This window comes from Chiloscyllium plagiosum, chromosome 27 (assembly GCF_004010195.1).
Source record: "Chiloscyllium plagiosum isolate BGI_BamShark_2017 chromosome 27, ASM401019v2, whole genome shotgun sequence".
NCBI lineage: Eukaryota > Metazoa > Chordata > Chondrichthyes > Orectolobiformes > Hemiscylliidae > Chiloscyllium > Chiloscyllium plagiosum.
Window position 1 is genome coordinate 44856769 of NC_057736.1, and position 22450 is coordinate 44879218.

The window sequence follows — 22450 nt, forward strand, 5'->3', positions numbered from 1 at the left end:
CAGGAAAAGGCTTTCAAGTTTAAAAAAAAACACTTGTACAATGAAAAGGGAGTGGGCAGCTCTCCTAGCTCACCTTTTCTCTGGTTTGATTTTAACACAGTCTTCTGAAGCTGCTGGACCCAAAGAAGCAGGTCCATGCTGGTACTCCCTGATTTCTGTCCTGTAAGAGCCTGTGTTTGATTTTAACCTTTTAGGCCAAGGGGTGTTTATGGAGTTTGTTGCAAATATTTGGAATAGCATCATTAAGTTGGGGTGATCTGGTTTTTTGGATAGGTTAAGTTATTCAGAATTCTATTTTTGTTTTTGTTTTTGTGTTTCATTCAGTAATCTTGTAAGTAAATTCCATTTTGTTTTAAACAATGTGGTTTGACCAACTGCATCACTCCTAGAATATCAGTGTTACATCCGCTTAAAACAGTGAGCAAAGTTAGGATCTGGGCTACTTTCTTGAAATGTGTTGAGGGGGTCTGGCCTGGACCATAACATTTGCCACTCAGTCAGCTTTACCAAGCTCAAATTATTGCTGAAATTTAAAAAAAAGAACAATGAATGCTGGGAATCAAACAGAAACAAAAATTGCTGAGAATGGTCATCAGGTTTGGCAGCATTTGTGGATAGAAAGCAGACTTAACATTTTGGGGACAGTAACAACATGTTCTGTGCTCTGAAGAAAAGTCACTGCATCCGAAATATTAACTCTGCTTTCTGTCTATAGATGCATCTGGACCTGCTGAATTTTTCCAGCAATTTCTGCTTTTGTTTCAAAGCCAGGAAGCTTGCCAAAATTATCAGTAGGTCTCAGTCATGTCAAGTGCATAGCTTTTGCGTACAAGTGCCTGGCAATGTAAGTAAAGGACAGCCTCCTACATATGTAGGCTATACTTGGGCCAGTCATGGTCAGGATTCTCTCATAAGGAGATGAATGACGTGCAGCGCACTACCTATTTTGAGTATGCCACATTTTATGCTGTTCTTTTGGAGTGAGAAAAAAGGCAGAAATTACAGAAGATGACAATGTGGGGCACAGCTATTACTGTTGGTGCAAGTAGGGAAGTGTCCTAACTGAGAGAATTGGCAGTGCAGAAGACCTGTAAGGTTCATGGTATCGTGGGTGGGGTTGATGAAGGCACATTGGGACGATGTTGCAGGCAATATGATGAGTGGTAGAATATAATACTTAGTGAGAGAAGTCATTAGAAGTCATAGTATGAGGAATCGGGTAGACCAAGGTGGACCTAACTCTAGAGTCTAGATTAGAGTGGTGCTGGAAAAGCACAGTAGTTCAGGCAGCATCCGAGGAGCAGGAAAATCGACGTTTCGGGCAAAAGCCCTTCATCAGGAATACAGGCAGAGTGCCTGAAGGGTGGAGAGATAAATGAGAGGAGGGTGGGGGTGGGGAGAAAGTAGCATAGAGTACAATAGGTGAGTGGGGGAGGGGATGAATGTGATAGGTCAGGAGGGGAGGGTGGAGTGGATAGGTGGAAAAGAAGATAAGCAGGTAGGACAAGTCATGGGGACAGTGCTGAGCTGAAAGTTTGGAACTGGGGTGAGGTGGAGGAAGGGGAAATGAGGAAACTGTTGAAGTCTACATTGATGCCCTGGGATTGAAGTATTACAAGGCAGAAGATGAGGTGTTCTTCCTCCAGGGGTCTGGAGGTGAGGGAGCGGCGGTGAAGGAGACCCAGGACCTGCATGTCCTCGGCAGAGTGGGAGGGGGAGTTGAAATGTTGGGCCACAGGGTGGTGTGGTTGATTGGTGCAAGTGTCCCAGAGATGTTCCCTAAAGCGCTCCGATAGGAAGCGTCCAGTCTCCCCAATGTAGAGGAGACCGCATCGGAAGCAACGGATACAATAAATGATATTGGTGGATGTGCAGGTAAAACTTTGCATGTGGAAGGCTCCTTTAGGGCCTTGGATGGAGGTGAGGGAAGAGGTTTGGGCACAGGTTTTGCAATTCCTGCGGTGGCAGGGGAAGGTACCAGGATGGGAGGGTGGGTTGTAGGGGGGGCGTGGACCTGACCAGGTAGTCACGGAGGGAACGGTCTTTGTGGAAAGCGGAAAGGGGTGGGGATGGAAATATATCCCTGGTGGTGGGGTCTGTTTGGAGGTGGCGGAAATGTCAGCGGATTATTTTGTTTATGCAAAGGTTGGTAGGGTGGAAGGTGACCACCAGGGGCGTTCTGTCCTTGCTACAGTTGGAGGGGTGGGGTCTGAGGTCGAAGGTGCGGGATGTGGACGAAATGCGTTGGAGGGCATCTTTAACCATGTGGGAAGGGAAATTGCGATCTCTAAAGGAGGAGGCCATCTGGTATGTTCTGTGGTGGAACTGGTCCTCCTGGGAGCAGATACGGCAGAGGCGGAGGAATTGGGAATACGGGATGGCATTTTTGCAGGAGGTAGGATGGGAAGAGGTGTAATCCAGGTAGCTGTGGGAGTTGGTGGGTTTGTGAAAAATGTCGGTGTCAAGTCGGTCATCATTAATGGAGATGGAGATGTCCAGGAAGGGGAGGGAGGTGTCCGAGATGGCCCAGGTAAATTTAAGGTCAGGGTGGTGGAAGTTAATGAATTGCTCAACTTCCTCGCGGGAGCACGAGGTGGCACCAATGCAGTCATCAATGTAGCGGAGGAAGAGGTGGGGAGTGGTGCCATTGTAATTATGGAAGATGGACTGTTCTACGTCGCCAACAAAGAGACCGGCATACCTGGGGCCCATACGGGTGCCCATGGCTACCCCTTTGGTAACACTAACAATGTGGAGAAGGACATGGACTGACTTTTTATCTTGTTGGACATTGCTTCAGATGGCTGAGACTGCTTTAATCCAAATGGCAACCTTGGACAAGTATTGCAGGATCTGGTGTGGTGGTATCCACTGCTGGTCTTGGGAAAGAGAAAGCCACTACCATTTCCCCACCCTCCTCAGTAAGACCTCCAGAATCCTGCTGGTGCAAAAATTAGATACTTTTGAAGCATAAGCCTTTTTTTTTGTTTGCAAAACATTTATTGCTAATTCATGCTGGTTGCCTTGTGCAAGGTTCAATACTGTGGTGATCGACCAGGAAATTAATGCTTTCCTATTTTGTTTTGGCTTACATTAATATTTTTTAGATATTAATGAATTCTTCTAATTCTATTTCTGTGTGCAAATAAATATCTCATTTACCGGAGGTATTGTTAGTAAGTGACTGCATCATTGAAAGATAACATCATGTAACTGTGTAGAGTTTGCACATTCTCCCCGTGTCTCTGTGGGTTTCCTCTGGGTGCTCTGGTTTCCTTCCACAGTCCAAAGACGTGCAGGTTAGGTGAATTGGTCATGCTAAATTGCCCAGAATGTCCAGGGATATGTGGGTTAGTTAGGGGTAAATGTCAAGTATTAGGGTGGAGGGAAGGGCTACTCTTCTGAGGGTCAGTGTGGACTTGTTGGGCTAAATGGCCTGTTTCCACACTGTAGGGATTCTGTGATTCTATGAAGCAGGACCACACGGTGAAGGTGTTAATGACAATGAAAAAGGAGCCCCCAAAAATCAAAACATAGACCCTGAATAATCTTAAGAGGAGCCGTTGGTGGTAGGGTTAAGCAATTATTTGAAATCTGATAGAAAAGGTCATTATGGACTAATTATTGGAAATGTTTCAGGAAGAGGGTTTTGAAGTCAGGTGTATTAAGGTGATTGCCCTCCTACCATTCATACTATACTAGAAGGCACCATTTATCCTATCTGTGAAGATACTTGGGCTTTCGGCATTCTTTTTGAGAGAGTCTGTGCTTCTGACCCACATCCCTCTGTTTAACCTTCAGTGGCCCCATTAAAGATATTGACCACAATGTCCTGATCCATCTTCCATTTTAATTCTGAGGGTTTTGCAATCAGGAGCATCAGTTTAAGGTTGTTCTCTCCTTCGTCTGAAGGAATGTTTTTATTATTTTATAATTTTGTATGAATTTGAGAGCTGATGCTCATATCACTATTCCTATTTTTCTCATTAAAGTTTTGACCTCCATGATAGCAAGAAATTTATGTATGGTTGTGCAGTGGCCTGCCTCTCACTCAGCATCTGTGGACATGGGTGGTGGTTTGATACTCCCCATATTCTCTCCAGTCTTAGACTGAGAGTGGCTTTTAGGTATTGTCTGGGTGATCACATGTCAGTATTTTCCTAACTGTTTGCTGTCCTTGTATAGAAGAGAGAAAGGTTGAGGTTCTCACTTTTCCTGCAAGAACTGGGATCTCACACTCTGGTTTTGGCTGACCTGTGTCTGATGCTGTTGGATTTCATGAGGGAATGGCAATTGTTTAATGCAAGATTAACTTCATCAAGTTGCCCCTTATATTTTCTAACTCTTCACGTGTTCTTGGCCTGCAGCTCAATATGTTATTCCAATATATGCTGAATTCTTTTTCATATACCATGTGCACTGTCATTTGCTTCCTGTTTCCTTTGTAACTTTGAGGATGGCAATGCTATTTCTGCTAACTTTACTTTAGTAACTTGTAGTAAAATATAAAAAAATGACATAGATGGGGAATCAGTTGTGACATTTACAAGTTTGCTGATGACTGGGCAGGATTATTATTTGTGAGACAGATGCAAAAAGACTTCATGGTGATTTAGATACATTGAGTGAGTGGGCAAGCATTTGGCTGATACAAACACATGGCTAAATGTCAGCTGCCACAAATCAAGATCCCTATGACTATTTCTGTGTATGTCACTTTTGACAGACTTGTATGTTTGATTGGGGTCATAAAATCACACATTGGTCACTTCTCAATAAGCTGCTTTAAAGCAATGACAATATATAATTATAAAAATAGTAATAGAATATTGCTGATGATAGGTGAGAATGTTTAGTGGTTCTGGATGAGATACCTGGAACTATGTGGTCTCTGTTGTCTGCCATTACACACTTTTGAATGCCTTTATGTTGAACAAGGTGTTTGGCTGAAACATGGCTGCAAATTCAGTCAAACCTCAACATGATCCAGGATGAAACAGCTGACTTGACCAGTGCACAGCAACAGCAGTGTGTGCAATGTATGAAATGCACTCCATCAATTCTAAGTCTCCTTCAAACAGCACTTTCCAAACTGACCACCTCCATTCGATACAAGGACAAGAGTAGCAGATGCTTATGAACGCAAATAACCCTCCAGGTCTCATGTTATCCTGCCTTGGAACTATATTACAGATACTTTAATGCAACGGGTCAAAGTCCAAAAATTCCCTTCCTAATAGCTCTGTTACAATGCCTGAAGGAATGCAGTGGATCAAGAAGGCAGTTCAACACAAGCTTTTAATGGTAGTTTGGGATGGGCAACAAAATGTTGGCCTGGCAACAAAATGTTGGCCTTGCAACTGACCTCACATGCCTTGACATTTTTTTAAAACAAAATCTTTTGTTTTTCAGAGTGGCTTTTCCCATCTTTGGTGTCGATTATTTGCTTCAGTTTTGGAGGATGCTATACATCTTCGGACAATCACGACAGTACTCAATCACTTGTCCAATTACCAGGAAATATGTGTCCATGGTGGGCCACTCTTGATTAAGGTTTCAATTTCCCGAGACCACCTTTGCTTACTTGATTTAAGGACATTGTTCTGCCTTCTTCCACACAGTTTGAAAATGCTGAAATGGCTGCAATGTTTAAACTTGGTTTTTATTATATTATGTTTCTCTGTTTTTATCATGAAACATATTAAATTGTGCTCACTCTTGCCTAGATATTCTCCTACTTAAATTCATACAAGGTTTACAACATGGAAATAGGCCCTTTGGCCCAAGTTGTCCAGTTTTCACAATTAATCTAATCCTGTTTGCCTATGTTTGGTCCATATCCCTCCATTCCTATCCCAACCATGTACTTGTCTAAATGTTTCTTAAATGGTAAAATTGTAGTTGCTTCCACCTCTATCTTTTTAGCAGCCTGTTCCAGATACTCACCATCCTCTGTGTGGAAAAATTGCTACTCTCGACCCTTTTGTATCTTTGTCGCCTTACTTTAATCCTATGCCTTCTAGTTTTAGACTCCCGTGCCATGGGGAAAAGCTATTGGCTATGTATGCCTCTCATGATTCTATAGACCTCTATAATGTCACCCCTCAAGGGAAAAATGTCCTAGTCTATCCAGCTTTGCATTAAAATTCAAACCTTCTTGTCCAGTTAGCATCCTAGTAAATCTTTTCTGTACTTTTTTTAAAGTTTAATAGTATTATTTTCTATAGTGGGGTGACCAAACTGCATGCAGTACTCCAAATATAGCCTTAACAATGTCTCAACTCCTGTACTCAATATTCTTACCTTGTTCATCTCTTATCTACTTCGGTCCATTCTGTATTACTAGATTCAATACTGTGTATTCCCTTGTTCATCTTTTTACATAGGAGGTTAGATGGGAATCCTGTAGGCTTTCTGGGATTTACATTCCCTAATTCCCTTTACCTATCTATATAGTCTAATTATTTTGAGGTCATTGAAGTCTTTATTTTTCACTCAATTTCCCAAATTTTCTTTCCTCTTCCTTCTGTAGACTGTATCTGTTGGTGTGACCGATCTTGTGCTGCAAATCTCTGTCCAAATAGATTCTATTTTGTCTTGGTGCTAGCTCTTTTTTTCTTCTGCCATTATGCTATTCCAAATAGGTAAAACTAATCCAGCCCCTCCCCCACCCTGCCCTGCTTTCTTTAGTGTTATGCCCTACAATGTTTAACGCCCAAACTTGTTTTTTCTATAGCCATATCTTTGTAATCCCTTTCATGAATGGTTCTGACCAACACATGATCACTTCTAACTTGTCTATTTTATTATATACACTGCTGTGTAGATATTTTAACTATGTTTTTAAATAAGATTTCCTTTCACTATTTTATCTTTCTGGACTCTGCAGAATTCTGTAACTATTTATTCTCTTACCATCAATAATCATCCTTATTTTATTCTTCTGATGTTCATCTGCCTGCTTTGTTTGTCTATAGGCTACTTAAGTGATTTGTAGGTTACTCACTCCTGTTTAGCAATTCAAAGCCTTTGTCAGTTCACTATTCCTCTTTCCACTAGGCTATTGGTCTCATCAGATCAAGCAGAAATCATCCCAACAGCATCAGCTGCTTCCTTTCCCATTGAAAAGGAACCCTTCTTTCCACATTAGTCATTTAGCCACATTATTTCTCCTGATTTGCTGCTGCTATGCTATTTTACATGTGGCTCAGACAAAGGCTTGGTCAATTATTACCCTTAAAGTCAAGGTTTTTCTTTCAGAACCTAAAATCTGATCGTCTTCCATCTGGACCTCCTCCCTTGCTTGTTGCAACATTGATCATGATAATTGTCTTTACCCCCTTCCTTTCCAAGGCCCTGGCCATGAGAGGCCATAAGGTATCTTATACCTTGGCACTATGTAGACAAGATACCTATTGTTAAACTCACCAATCACTGATAAACTCAGTCAATTAATTGAGCTTGTATTCCAACATAGAACAGAAAGCTACGTTTGTGTGACCCGCAGTTTGAATTTTTAAAGTGTAATGCCCTGTGAAAACTGTCATGACCTAGTTGGGACAGTGTGCTGATATTTGAGCCCTACTGGTCGTGGTTGCCACAAAAGATAAAGATTTAATCAAATTACTCAAAGTCCCAAATTTTTCTGTGATGAACTCTGTTTAATAGAAAATATTAACCAATTTTCTGCCTTAACAGGAATAGCTATTTGTTCCAAATAAGTTATTGTGACCACAATCAAACGAAACTGAGTTATGAATATATACAGTTTTTTTTCTAGATCAGATTCTAAATCATTCCTTAAATGCCTATATGCATAAACAAACAGACACCGAGAAAAGAAAATAGATTTTATGGGTGGTAGGTAAAAACACGTCAACAGCACCAAGCTACAGAATTTGAGGCATCTTCATTGCTTCTCAAGTCCCCCTGATCTCCAAGCTGCTTCTTATTTCCAAATTCTTTCACTTCTTTAATACAGCCACGGATCAATTGGCATACTAATTGTTCAAACTTTCAGTAACTGGTTATGTACAGTCTTAACAATTGGTGGGAGGAGATAGCTTTTTTTCCAGGTTTTGGTTACTTCACTGCAGACACAGAGAGCGGCCCTTCCTCTGTTGTGGTCATGGAGGCTTCCGCCTCTCTATTGTTTACATATTGATTTCCAGGCAGGTCAACATAGTCAGAAAGTTGTTGCCATATGGATGATTTCTCGTCTCCGTAACTGGCCCTGATTACATAAACCAATTAGCAGCATGTGTCTGGGTAAAGTTTTCTCTGCACACGCCCATAGTGTGATGGCATATTAGATATTTTTAGATATAAGTGTAATCACAACTTATGATTTCCAATAACTAACTTTAAAATGCCTTCCATGTTTAAAAGTGTTTAAAGCAGTTATATTTCTATTTTGGTCCACAACCTACTTTTACCTGTGGCTGCAGAAGAAAAACTAAGATTGTGTCTTGCCCCCCGGGTGCCAGGGTCAAGGATGTCTGAGTAGTTGCAGAACATTCTGAAGGGGGAGGGCGAACAGCCAGAGGACATTGTGCACATCAGTACAAATGACATTGGTAGACAATGTCCTGCAAAATGTGTATAGGGAATTAGATAAGTTAAAAAGCAGGACCTTCAGGCTAGTGATGTCTGGATTACTCCCAGAGCCATGCACCAGTGAAGAAATAAATAGAAAGATAGGCCAGATGAATGTTTGGCTGGGGTGTTGGTGCAGGGGTTAGGGTTTTCCGTTCTTGGATCATTGGTATCTCTTTTGGGACAGAGATGACCTGCAGAAGAGGGACAGGTTACACTTAAACTGGTGGGGAGCCAATATCCTTACAGGGAGATTTGCTCCTGTGTTATCCAAGAGGGTTTAAATTAGTTTGACGGGGGGTGGGACGTTGAATCAGTGAGGGGCCATAGAGAAGTTTGGGAATTGAAAGCAAGTTTACTCTTCAGGATAGCCAGGAGCACAGTAAAGGGAGGGAAAAGACTTCTGGTTTAAAGTGCATTTATTTTAACACATGAGGCCTAACTGGTAAGGCAGATGAGCTCAGAACATGGATTGGCTCTGTGGACTGGGATAGCGTAGTCATAGCACAAATATGGCTGAGAGAAGAGCAGGACTAGCAGCTCAATGTTCCAGGATACAGAAGCTACAGGTGTGACAGAAGTACAAGTAAGTGAGGAGGGGGAGCTGCCCTTTTGACTAAGGAGGACATAACAGTACTTTGAGAGGATGTTCTTAAGGGGTCATCAAATGAGGCCATTTGGTTAAACTTCGAAACAAAAAGAGGATGGTCACTGTGTTGGGACTGTATTATAGACCCCAAGCAGCTAGCGGGTATTAGATGAGCAGATAGGTGGAGAGATTGCAGGTACCTGTATGAATAATAAAGTAGTATTGCTTTGAAATTTTAATTTCCACTGTATTGATGGGGCTGCACATCCACCAATGTATCCATTGTATCCATTGCTCCTGATGTGGTCTCCTCTACATTGGGGAGACTGGACGCCTCCTCGCAGAGCGCTTCAGGGAACATCTCCGGGACACCCGCACCAATCAACCCCACTGCCCCGTGGCCCAACATTTCAACTCCCCCTCCTCTGCTGAGGACATGCAGGTCCTGGGCCTCCTCCACCTCCGCTCCCTCACCACCCGACGCCTGTAGCAAGAACGCCTCCTCTTCCACCTCGGAACACTTCAACCCCAGGGCATCAATGTGGACTTCACCAGTTTCCTCACTTTTTCCCCCCGCCTTACCTCAGTTCCAACTTTCTGGCTCAGCACAGTCCTCATGACCTGTTCTGCCTGCCAATCTCCCTTCCCGCCTATCCGCTCCACCGTCCCCTCTGACCTATCACCTCCATCCCCACTCCCATTCACCTATTGTACTCTTTTGCTACCTTCTCCCTCTCTTCCCCCCCCCCCCAATTTATCTCTCCACCCTGGATGCTTCCTGCCTGTATTCCTGATGGAAGGGCTTTTGCCCGAAATGTCAATTTTTCCTGCCTCGGATGCTGCCTTCCATGCTGTGCTCTTTCAGGACCACTCTGATCTAAAAACTGTAAAAGGCCAAGGTTGGGTGGAATTTGTCAAATGTGTTGAAGAAAGTTTCCTAAATCAATATGTAAAGGACCCTACTTGGGAGAGTGCAACACTGGACCTCCTCTGAGAAAATGAGGTCAGGCAAGTGACTGATGTGTCTGTCAGAGAGCACTTTAGGTCCGGTGACCATAACTTCCTTAGTTTTAACATCGTTATGAATAAAGGTAGGACAGCACCACAGGTTAAGGTGCTAAACTGGAGCAGGGCCAATTTTGGGATAATTAGGTAGGATATAGCAGAGGTCGATTGGGTGCATCTGTTTGAAGGCAACTATGAGGCTTTTAAAAGTGTGATATCAAGAGTTGAGGGACAGTATGTTCCGGTTAGGATAAAGGGAAAAGCTGACAGGTTTAAGGATGCCTGGCTGGCTTAGGATATTGAGGCCCTGTTCAGCAAAAAGAAGGTGGCATACATCGGGTTTAAGCTATCGGGCTCGAGTGAATCCCTAGATGACTATAAAACGTGTAGGAGCACAACTTAAGAGGGAAGTGAGAAGAACAAACAGGGTATGAGGTGAATCGTGCAGATAAGGTTAAAGATATTCCCAAGAGGTTCTTTAGCTATATTAAGAGTAAAAGGATGGCTAGGGAGAGAATGGGTCCCCTAAAAGATCAGCATGGCTGTCTGTGTGGAGCCACAGGAGATGGGGAGGTTTTTAATGAATATTGCTGCTCAATGTTTACTAAGGAGAGAATCCTGGATGCTAAGAAAATAAGGCTAAACAATTGGGGACGTTTTGGACAGCATATGTGTTGCCAGAGAGAAGATGTTTGCAGCCTTAAAGCACATTAAGGTGGATAAATCCCCCGAGCCTGGTCAGGCCCATCCTCTGGTGTGGGAGGCTAGGGAAGAAATTGCAGAAGCCCTTGCAGAGATTTTTGCTTCAAATTTACTCAGCGGTGGTGATCCGGAAGACTGGTGGTGTTCCATTGTTTAAGAAAGGGAGTAAATACCAGCCAAGGAACTCCAGATCAGTGAGCCTGAAGTCAGTGGTAGGCATGTTGTTGAAGACGATACTGAGAGACAGGATCAACCACATTTGGATAGTCAAGATCTGATTCAGGATAGTCAGCATGGATTTGTGCACTGGAAATCATGTCTGACAAATCTTTTCCAGCTTTTTGAAAAGATAACCAAGAGAATAAATGATGGTAAGACAGTGGATGTTGTCTATATGGACTTTAGTATGGCCTTTGACAAGGTCCCGCATCAGGCTAGTCATGAAGATTAGGTCGTATGGGATCCAGGGAGAGCTAGCTAATTGGATTCAAAATTGGCTTGATGGTCAGAAGCAGAGAGTGATGGTTGAAGATTGTTTCTTGGACTGGAGGCATGTGACCAGAGGTGTGCTGCAGGAGTTGGTGCTGGGACCTTTGTTATTTGTTATTTGCATAAATGATCTTGTTACGACATAGCAGTGAAACTTCAGTTAGTTCAACCAAACAGCCAGAAAAGCTTACCTCACCGAGTAATCTTAAAATATGGTTTACAGAGAATTCCCAAATTCCACTACCTAAAGAAAATAATATCAATATAATTCTTTAACTCTAAAAGTGAACATTTAAAAACAACAATTCACAACTCAAAGCCCCCCATTTCTTAACTGCTTATTACCTGCCTCCAACTCTATAACAGTACACTGTTCCAATAAAACACTTCATAAAATTTCATTAACTTAATTTTAATACTATACAGTGGCTGTCATCTTCAGTATCTGTCTTCCGGCTGAAGATCTCCCTGGGTTGTGATCTTTCCTTTTACTGTGAAGATGTTTCATATGAAAAGTGACCTTTGATAGAGCGTGTTCCTAATTGTTTGGGTCTGTCTTGATGGCAGTTACTCTGTCTGATTTTCAAAATGCCTGCCTTTTTTATATCCCCCAACATCGGATTGTCTCACTGGTTTGATGTTGGCAAAACAATAAATTCAAACTCAATTGGGTTTTAATATCCTGGGGCATAATTTAAACTGGTTAAATTCAAATTGTTGTCAAAACAGCAAACAACTTGGGTATCTATTTTACAGCCAAATCATAGAATTCCTACAGTTTGGAAACAGGCTATTTGGCCCAACAAGTCCACAGTTAAATATTTTCAATTCTCCAGTACACTCTGAGACTGCTTCTGTAAGCTCTCAGTGCAGAACAGCACTCACACTCTCTTATAGGTACAGTACACACTTTCAACTTCATAACAATTTGGCTGTGAATATATAAGGCATGATTAATAAGTTAGCGGACGAGACACAATTAGGAGGTATAGTGAGGAAGGTTATCAAAAATTACACAGGGATCTTAATCAGATGGGGATGTGGGCTGAGGATTGGCAAATACAATTCAATACAGATATGTAGAGGTCTTTTGGAGAGGGATAGGAGTAGACGGTATGGGAAAGTATTTAATGGGTGGAATTACAATGTTATTAGGCAGTAACTGTGGAGCATAAATTGGGAGCAGATAATGTGGAGGTTGTTTAGCGAGTACTTGTTGCGAGTACTGGATAGGTTTTTCCCATTGAGGCAAGGAAGAGATGATAGAATGAAGGAATATTGGATGACAAAAGATGTGGAACACCTAGTCAAGAGGAAGAAGGAAGCTTACTTAAGGTTGAGGAAGTCCGGATCAGACAGGGCTCCAGACGGTTACAAGGTAGCCAGGCAGGAACTGCAGAATGGACTTAGGAGAGCTACAAGGGTGCATTGAAAAGCATTGGCAGGTAGGATTAAGGAAACCCAAAGGTGTTCTACACTTTGAGGAACAAGAGGATGGCCAGAGTGAGGGTAGGGTTGATCAGAGATAATGGAGGGAACTTGTGCCTGGAATTGGAGGAGGTAGGGGAGGTCCTTGATGAACACTTTGCCTCAGTATTCACGAGTGAGAGGGACCTTGTCATTATTTTGAGGAAAGTATAAAAAAAGGTTGATATGCTTGAACAGGTTGATGTTAGGAAGGAGGATGTGCTGGAAATTTTGAAAAACGTGAGGACAGATTATTCCTCTGAGCCAGACGGGAAATTCCCAAGGTTACTAGGGGAAGTGAGGGAAGAGTTTCCTGCGCCTTTGGCGATGATCTTTGCGCTATCACTGTCCTCGAATAGTACCAGATGACTGGAGGGTGGCAAATGTTATTTCCTTGTTCAAGAAAGGGAATTGTGATAATCCTAGGAATTACAGACCAGTCAGTTTTATATTGGTGGTGGGCAAATTATTGGCAAGGATTCTGAGAGACAGGATTTATGATCACATAGTCAGCATGAGGTGCAGGTCATGCCTCACAAACCTTATTGAATTCTTTGAGGATGTGACAGACCATATTGATTAAGGTAGAACAATAGATGTGGTGTATATGGATTTTAGAAAGGCATTTGATAAGGTTCCCCATGGTAGGCCGATTCAGAAAGTAAGGAAGCGTGGGATATAGGGAAATTTGTATATCTGGATACAGAATTGGCCGGTCCATTGAAGACAGAGTGGTAGTAGATGAAGAGTATTCAGTCTGGAGCTCTGTAATCAGTGGTGTTCTGCAGGGATCTGTTTTGGGACCTCTGCACTTTGTGATTTTTATAAATAACTTGGATGAGGAAATGGAAAGGTGGTTTATTAAGTTTGCTGACGACACAAAGGTTGATAGAGTGGTGGATAGTGTGGAGGGCTACTGTAAGTTGCAAAGGTACATTGACAGGATGCAGAGCTGGGCTGAGAAGTGGCAGATGGAGTTCAACCTGGAAAAATGTGAAGTGATTCATTTTTGAAGGTTGAATTTGATTGCAGAATACAGGGTTAAAGGTAGGATTCTTGTCAGTGTGGAGGAACAGCGGGATCTTGCCGGGGGTGGGTTCCATGTCCATAGATCCTTCAAAGTTCCCACCCAAGTTGATAGGGTTGTTAAGAAGGCTTTATGGTGTGTTGCCTTTTATTAGTAGGGGATTGAGGTTAAGAGCTGCAGCTCGTTAGAGCCCTGGTTAGACCACACTTGGAACAGTGTGTTCAGTTCTGGTCACCTCATTATAGGAAGGATTTGGAAGCTTTAGAGAAGGTGCACAGGAGATTTACCAGGATGCTGTCTGGACTGGAGGGCGTCTTATGAAGAAAGGTTGAGGAAGTTAGGGCTTTCTAATTGGAGCAAAGAAGAATAAGAGGTGACTTGATAAATGTGTGGATAACGAGAGACAGAGATAGAGTGGATGGCCAGAGACTTTTTCCAGGACGGAAATGGCTATCACGAGGGGGCATAATTTTAAGGTGATTGGAAGAAGGTTTAGGGGAGATGTCAGAGGTAGGTTCTTTATACAGAGTGGTGGGTGCGTGGAATGCATTGCCAGCAATGGTGGTAGAGTCCAGATACGTTAGGGACATTTAAGTGACTCTTGGATAGGCACATAGATGATTAGTAAAATATAGGGTATGTAGATTAATTTGATCTTAGAGTAGGATGTGCCTAGCTAAGAGTCGCTTAAATATCCCTGACTCTACTACCGATGCTGGCAGTGCATTCCAAGCACCAATACTCTCTGAAAAGAAATGACCTCGGACCAAATCTTAGCAGGACTTATACACCTTAATGGTAAGGTCCTAGGGAGTGTTGCTGAACAGAGAAACCTTGGAGTGCAGGTTCATGGCTTCTTGAAAGTGGAGTCGCAGGTACATAGGATAGTAAAGAAGGCGTTTGGTATGCTTTCCTTTATTGGTCAGAGTATTAAGTACAGGAGTTGGGAGGTCATGTTGCGGCTGTACAGGACATTAGTTAGGCCACTGTTGGAATATTGTGTGCAATTCTAGTCTCCTTCCGATCGGAAAGATGTTGTGAAACTTGAAAGGGTTCAGTAAAGATTTACGAGGATGTTGCCAGTTTGGAGGATTTGAGCTATGGGAGAGGTTGACCAGGCTGGGGCAGTTTTCCCTGGAACGTCTGAGGCTGAGGGATAACCTTTATAGAGGTTTACAAAATTGAGGGACATGGATAGGATAAATAAGCAAAGTCTTTTCCCTGGGGTGGGGGAGTGCAGAACTAGAGGGCATAGGTTTAGGGTGAGAGGGGAAAGATATAAAAGAGACCTAAGGGGCAACGTTTTCACTCAGAGGGTGGTACATATATGGAATGAGTTGCCAGAGGAAGTGGTGGAGACTGGTACAATTGCAACATTAAAAAGGCACCTGGATGGGTATATGAATAGGAAGGGTTTGGAGGGATATGGGCCGGGTGCTTGCAGGTGGGACTAGATTGGGTTGGGATATCTGGTCGGAATGGATGGGTTGGACCGAAGGGTTTGTTTCCATGCTATACATCTCTATGACTCTCTCTTAAACCTCCTCCAATCTGGCTCTTCATTCTATCTATGCCTCACATCTGGTACACCTCTATCAAGTCACTTCTCACTGTTCTTTTCTCCAATTAGAAAGCCTTAGCCCTTTATACCTTTCTTCGTGCCCTCCCATCCAGCAGCATCCTGGTAAATCTCCTCTGTACCCTATCTTAAGCTTCCACATCCTTCCTGTAATGAGGCGATCAGAACTCAACACAATACTCCAAGTGTGGTCTAACCAGGGCTCAATTAGAGCAGCACTATAACATCGCAGCTCTTAAACACAACCACCTTGGTAATGAAAACCAACGCACCATATGCCTCCTTAATAACCCTATCAACTTGGGTGGCAAGTTAGAGTGATCTATGGATGTGGACCTTAAGATCCCTCTGTTCCTCACAAACAACAAAGTCCCTCTCGGTAATGAATACTGAAGCAAGGTATTCATTAAGGATGCCCCATACCTGCTCCAAACCCAGGCACGAGTTCACTCCATTATCCCTGATGGACCCTTAATCCTATCTGCTAAAGCTTTTTCATGCTCCCTTGTAGCTCTCCTAAGTCCATTCTTCAGTTCCTTCCTGGCTACCTTTATAACCCTCTAGAGCCCTGTCTGATCCTTCCCTCCACAATCCTAAGTAAGCTTCTTTCTTCCTCCTTGACTAGATGTTCTACATCCCTTGTCACCCAAGGTTTCTTCACCCATCCATCCCTTCCTTGCCTCAGTGGGACAAACCTACAATGCACCGTAAACAATCTCTATATTTCTGTTGCACATTTTCCTAAGAATATCTGTTCCCAATTTAGGTATCCCAGTTTCTGCCGAATAGCATTGTAATTCCCACTCCCCCAACTAAATACTTTCCCATACTGTTTGCTTTATTCCCCCTCGTGACTATAGAAAACTAGTGGGCATTGGTTTAATGTGACGGGAAAGACCTAAGTTGGACCTGAGTGGCAACTTCTTCACACAGAGAGTGATGCAATATGGAAGTTGCTGCCAGAGAAAGTGGTTGAGGCTGGTGCAATAGCAGCATTTAAAAAACATTTGGGTAGGTATTTGGATGCCAAGGGTTGAGAGGGATATAGATCAAATGTGGGCAATTGGAACCAGCTGATTGGGCACCATGGTCAACTTGGACTAGTTTGGGTGAAGGGCCTGTTTCCACACTATATTACTCTTTGACTTTGAAAATTAGAAGATGTCTTTACAAAGTCTACAATACCTTTTTAAATTTTCAGCTGATATGACAGAACTAACATTGATTTAAAAAAAAATATGATCAGTTGTATTTTGGTACTCATTAACTGTAGATTATATCAAACTTTGATAAATACTGTAGTGGGTGCTGGGTTAGGAGTTGTACGCTTGTATTATTTAAATCTGTAAATAAATAAAAGACCCTGGAGACAACTTGTCTGCACACAGGGCAACAATAAAAAGTAGCTATTGTGTCAAGTTGCCAGACATGATTTTTGCTGCACAGGATTCTGATGTGCAATTCAAAAAGGGACTGTGTGCAAATGGATACACACAATAAAATGATGACTTTACCTCTATGCCACCATGTCCACTGCAAAGGTGTCTTGATCCAGCCTGTGTGGACTTTGAAAAGGATTTGATACAATCCTTTAAAAGGCAGAAACAAACATCCAAAGAGACATGGCTGTCCATGTATATAGATAATTTGAATGTCATGAAGAAATAAAGAAATATATCAACAAACCTGATTATAATGCTGGTCTTTATATCTAGCAGATTAGGATAAAGGAGGGTTGAAGTCATATTTCAACAATGTAATATCCTCATTGGACCATAACCTTGAGTCCTGAGAGTATTCTTAGCACCATTGAAGGATGTATTGGTTTTATAGGATGTAGCACCTGTGTAGATTTAATATACTGATACCTTGATTTTGGGTAAATTATGAGGAAAGATTAAACAAACTAGGGTCAAATATCCCCTTTTATTTAGAAAGTTAAGGGGTGATTTTATTGATATCAAGATATTAGGTGGTATGGATATGAAAAAATAATTTTAACTGTTTGGATGTCTGTAGGCAGAACATAGAGCCAAACTGAAACACTAATTTGTGAAAATGCTGGGTTGATGTAAGGATTTATTTTTCATAGATGACATATGTTAAACTAAAGCTGATTGGTTTTAAAAAAAACTATATTATTGAGAGATATATCACAAAGGTTGATGCATAGACTTAGGTTATATATCATCCACAATCTCAACCTGTTTAACTGGTCTACTTTACTTCCTAAGTTGGTACTGGACTGCTGTATCTCCTTGACAATGTTGTCAGGCTTTCAGCAGACCTGTCCAGCATTTTATTGTGTGTACCCATCAGCGGCCCTCTGAACACAGCCTCTTTGGAATTCCACATTTAAGTCCTGTGCAGCAAAAATCATGTAGGGCCTCTGGCTACTGTTAGGACATGGAGGTGAACTCCTCTGTTAATAAAACCAAATATCCAGAAATGCTCACCTTGCCTTGTAATGTGATAAAATATATGTGACAGAGAACTCTCAAATCCCACTATTTAAAGAAAATAATATTAATTTTTAACTCTAAAAGTGAACGTTAAACAACAACTGTTCCCAACTCCCTATTCTTACCTGCTTATTATCTGCCTCTAACTCTATAACAATATGCTCCAATATTGTTCTAATGAAACATTTATTAATTTTAAAACCACACAGCCACTGTAGTCTTCTTTGTCTTTCTTCCTCTGGCTGAAGATCTCCCTGTGTCGTCATCTTTATTTTTACTGCGTGAATGTTTCATTTGAAAAGGTACCTTTTGATAGAGGGTGTTTCCTAATTTCTTGGGGAGCAAGATTTCTGTCTCAATGGCAGTTGCTCCCTCTACAATTTTCAAAATGTCAGCATTTTTATAACCAAAGATTGGATTTTAGATTCCTGGGGCATAATTCAAACTGGTTTAGTTAAATTAGAGTTATTGTGAAAACAGCAACCAAACTCAGGTATCCATTTCACAGCCAAATGTTACACATTTTCAATTTTCTAATATACTCTGGGACTGCCATCTGGTCATTTACATAGGTATTTGTAAGCTCTCAGTTCAGAACAGCATTATCTTTCTCTTAAAGGTACAGTACACTCCTTCAACTTTGTAACACTACATTCTACTGTTGTCCTGGCTGCAGATAATTTGTCTCCAGTGTCTCTCCACATTCAAATACCACTCTCAAATTTTGCTACAAAACAATGTTTCACAGCTTTGAAACCTTTAAGATTTCAAAGGAATTTGTAAAGATTTAACTTGTAAAACTGATTTTGTCAAATTTCTTCTGTGATCAGTGATCACTGTGGGGTACCACTGCTGATGATGTAGCTCCCTTGAGTTGGTTATCTTTGTCTGGACAGATATTTGATTTAAGGAATGGCAAACTTTAAAAAATATGGATCTCTGACAGATTTTAGTGCTTGTATGGAGAAGAGACAAGGGGACCTATTTGTAGAGTGCCTGTTGTATGGTTTGTGAATGGCCTGATATTGCTGATTTGGCCATGTCTTTGCCCACCTTACTGGCATTGGAGGGGCTGCAGAGGAGATTCACTATGTTGATTCTGCAATTGAGAGAGTTATCTTATGAGGAGAGACTGTGTAGACTGGGATTATATTTATTGGAATTTAGAATAATGTGGGGGTGTGGGGATATTATAAAAAATATATAAAATTATAAAAGGAATAGATAAGATAGAAGCAAGGGGGTTGTTTCCACTAGTAGATGAAGCTAGAACAAGTGGGCATTATTGTAGTTGTACTATAGTCTCAAAATTAGGGGGAGCAGAATTAGGGCTAAATTGAGGATGAACTTCGTCAGCCAAAGGGTTGTGATTCTATGGAATTTCTCGCCCAATGAAGTAGTTGAAGCTTCCTAGTTGAATGTACATAATCCATTAGGGGCAAATTTTTTTTAATGCAATTGTTCATGTGTGGAACGAATTTCCTGAAAATATGGTGAATGTGGGTATAGTTGGAGCATTTTAAAAGGACTTTGGATAAGTACATGAATAAGAAATGCTTGGAGGGATATGGACTAAGCACTGGCACGTGTGACTAGTTTAGTTTGGGATTATGGTTGGCATGGACTGTTTGGTCTGAAGGTCTGTTTCCGTTCTCTGACTTTACGGATTATACAAAAGATATTTTAGCTACAGTGGAGTGGGAGTGTAGTGAAGATTCACCAGACTTGATCCCAATACTGTGGGGCTGTCCACTGAAGAGAGATTGGGCAAAGTCAGTCCGTATTCTCTAGGTTTTGAAGAATGAGAGTTAATCTCATTGAAACTTATATATTAGTTATTTTTAGACAGGGTAGATGCAGTTAAGGTGTTGGTGAGTTTGGGACCAAGGTGTAACAATATAAAATTAAGTAGAATGCTGTTTAGATCAGAGGTGATGGGAAATGTTTACATTCAGATGATTGTGAACCTTTAGAATTCTCTGCCATAGAGGAATATGGAATCTTAGACTTTATATATGTTTAAGATAGAGATTAACAGATTTCTGATTATCAGTGGTATATGGGGGGGAGGGGGGCATTATGGCCTTTCGGTGAGTAAAAAGCATTGAAGTGTTTATTCAACCTTGATCGTACTGAATGACTCGGCAGACTCACTGGGCTGAATGGCCTACTTTTGTTCCTATGTTTTTATTTAGACCTAAAGCTGACAAGTACCCAGGACCAAATGACCTGCACCCTAGAGTGGAGATGTGGCTCCACATGCTGCAGAGATAGTAAACATTTGGTTATTGACTTTCAAAATTTCTTCACTTTTGGAATTGTTCCAGCAGTTTTGAAAGTGAGTAAATGCGACCGCTTTATTCAACAGAAAGGTGGGATACAAGACAGGATATTATGGGCCAGTTAACCTAATATCTATCATAGTGAAATTGCTAGAATCCATTATTGAAGAGTTAGAAAAATCATCATGTCACCATCCTTACTTAATTTATGAGAAATTTCTAAGGAAGTAACAAGCAAGGTATAGGAAGGGATTATGCTGATGTGGTATGTTTATGTTCCAGAAAGCTGAAGAACTCAGTCTGTGGATAGGTATGTGGAACTGCGTTATTATAGCTATTACAGAACCATGGCTAAGGGAGGGTGCTTCAGGAGGGACAGAGCTGGTGGAAAGAAGAGATGGGGAGTTGCATTTTTGGATTAAGGCGAGTATCACAACACTAATCAGAGATGAAATAATTGAAGAGTCATCCAGTGAGACTTTGGGGTGGAGCTAAGAAATGAGAAGGGGTTGGTGACATTATTGTGGTTGTACTATAGGCCTCCAAATAGTCAATGGGAATTAGAAGAACAAATATGCAGGGAGACAGGGTAGACTTGCAGGAGCAATAGGGTTGTCATAGGGGATTTTAATTTTCCAACAGATTGGGATTGCCAGGCTTAGATGGGGTGGAATTTAAATGCATTCACGAAAGTTTACTCCAGAAGTATATAGAAGGCCCTACTCAGGAAGGGGCAAAGCTCAATCTACTCTTGGGAAGCAGGAGAGGACTGTGATGGAGGAAACAGTGGGTGAGCACTTTGGGACCAGTGACCATAGTTCTATTAATTTTAAAATAGTTGTGGAGGGGGACAAAATTGGTCCATAGGTTGATGTTCTAAATTGGGGCAAGGCACATTTTGATGGAATTAAATAGGAGCTTGCAGGGGTTGATTGGGAGTAGTTTTCAGGCAAAGTGACCTCTGGCAAGTGGGAGGCCTTTAAAAATGAGGTAGCTAGAGTTCAAGGTCTGTATGTTCCTGTGAGGGTGAAAGGCAAGGTTGACAGGAATAGGGAACTCTGGATGACCAGGGATATTGAGGCTTTGACCAGAAAAAAAAGAGGTATGGCTCAGGTATAGGCAACTGAGGTGAAGTGAATTCCTGGAGGTATATACGAAATACAGGAGTTTACTGAAGTATGAAATCAGGAAGGACAAAAAGGGGCCACAAGATTGCCTTGGCTGAACAGATTAGGGTAAATCCAAAGAGGTTTTTCAAGTATATTAAAGGATGAAAAGCAGGACAGATTGTGTTTGTATCCATTTCTTTCGAAGAATGAGAAGTCATTTTATTAAAACGAAAACGATCCCGAAGAAAATTGCTAAGGTGTCCATTGGGAGAATTTCTTTTCTGAGGGAAAAACTAGAATCAAATGACGGTTCAAGATGGAGATTTTTTTTTAGGGTTGTATTTGTTAAATTGTCTTGTCCAGAAAACATTGGAGGCTGTTTTGGTTAGATTTTTGTTAGACAAAGGAGTTGAGGGTTTGCATATGGGGCAGACAGGAAAGTGGGACCAAAATAAAGTCAACCGTGATCTTATCAAATGGCAGAGCAAGTTTGAAGGGACAGATGGTACATATCTGCTAATAAATCCTTTGTTCCATTTAATTGATTTCATGTTTTATCTAACCTGTCTCTATTCTTGCCCCTACTGACTCTAAGTGGACAAAAAACCTGTTTGAGTACCACTTAATGGTTTACCAATGTGAAAATTTGAACTTTACGTATTTTCCCCTGGCAATATACTTTAGAGCTAAAACAAACCCAACTTCTGAATTTCTGCCTCTGTGTTGAAAATTAAACTATCTATACCTTATTTGTGAAATTGTTGAAGAGTTTGCAGTTTGAAGAGCTTTTTTGTCTTTCCAGTAAAATTCTTGTTTTAAATTAATAAGTTAATTATTTTAACTGTATTTTAAATTGTTTTATGATTGTTAGAACTAGTTACATTTTTGACCTGGTCACAGTTATGTGGAAGCAAGATGAGATTATTATAAGCTATCTTATTTGAACCATTAAACATTCTTTACTCAATGAGTAGAGAGATAAACCTCTTGATGAATAAACCTAGAAGTATGGAAAAGCGATGGTACAGAATGGTGTTTTCTGGTGATAGTCAAAATTCCAGCAGAATGGCACTTTACTGCTGCAGAGGTTACAGCATTTCAAGTGTGTATTTCCAGTTTTCTTTAAAATACAGTGAGATTTCTG

The 22450-nt window shown here is 41.4% G+C and overlaps 1 protein-coding gene across 5 annotated transcripts in view; it reads left to right on the forward strand.

Moving 5' to 3' along the window:
- The window catches only part of LOC122563754 (adhesion G protein-coupled receptor B2-like), a 776300-nt gene that overhangs the window by 24031 nt on the left and 729819 nt on the right, over nt 1-22450 (forward strand). For 2 of the 5 annotated variants that reach the window (XM_043717942.1, XM_043717944.1), the window contains one exon: nt 5413-5533. The exons of the other annotated variants lie outside the window; for them this stretch is intronic. The gene's annotated coding sequence lies outside the window, so the exon portion shown is untranslated. The remainder of the gene's footprint in view (nt 1-5412; nt 5534-22450) is intronic. 5 annotated transcript variants of the gene reach the window in all.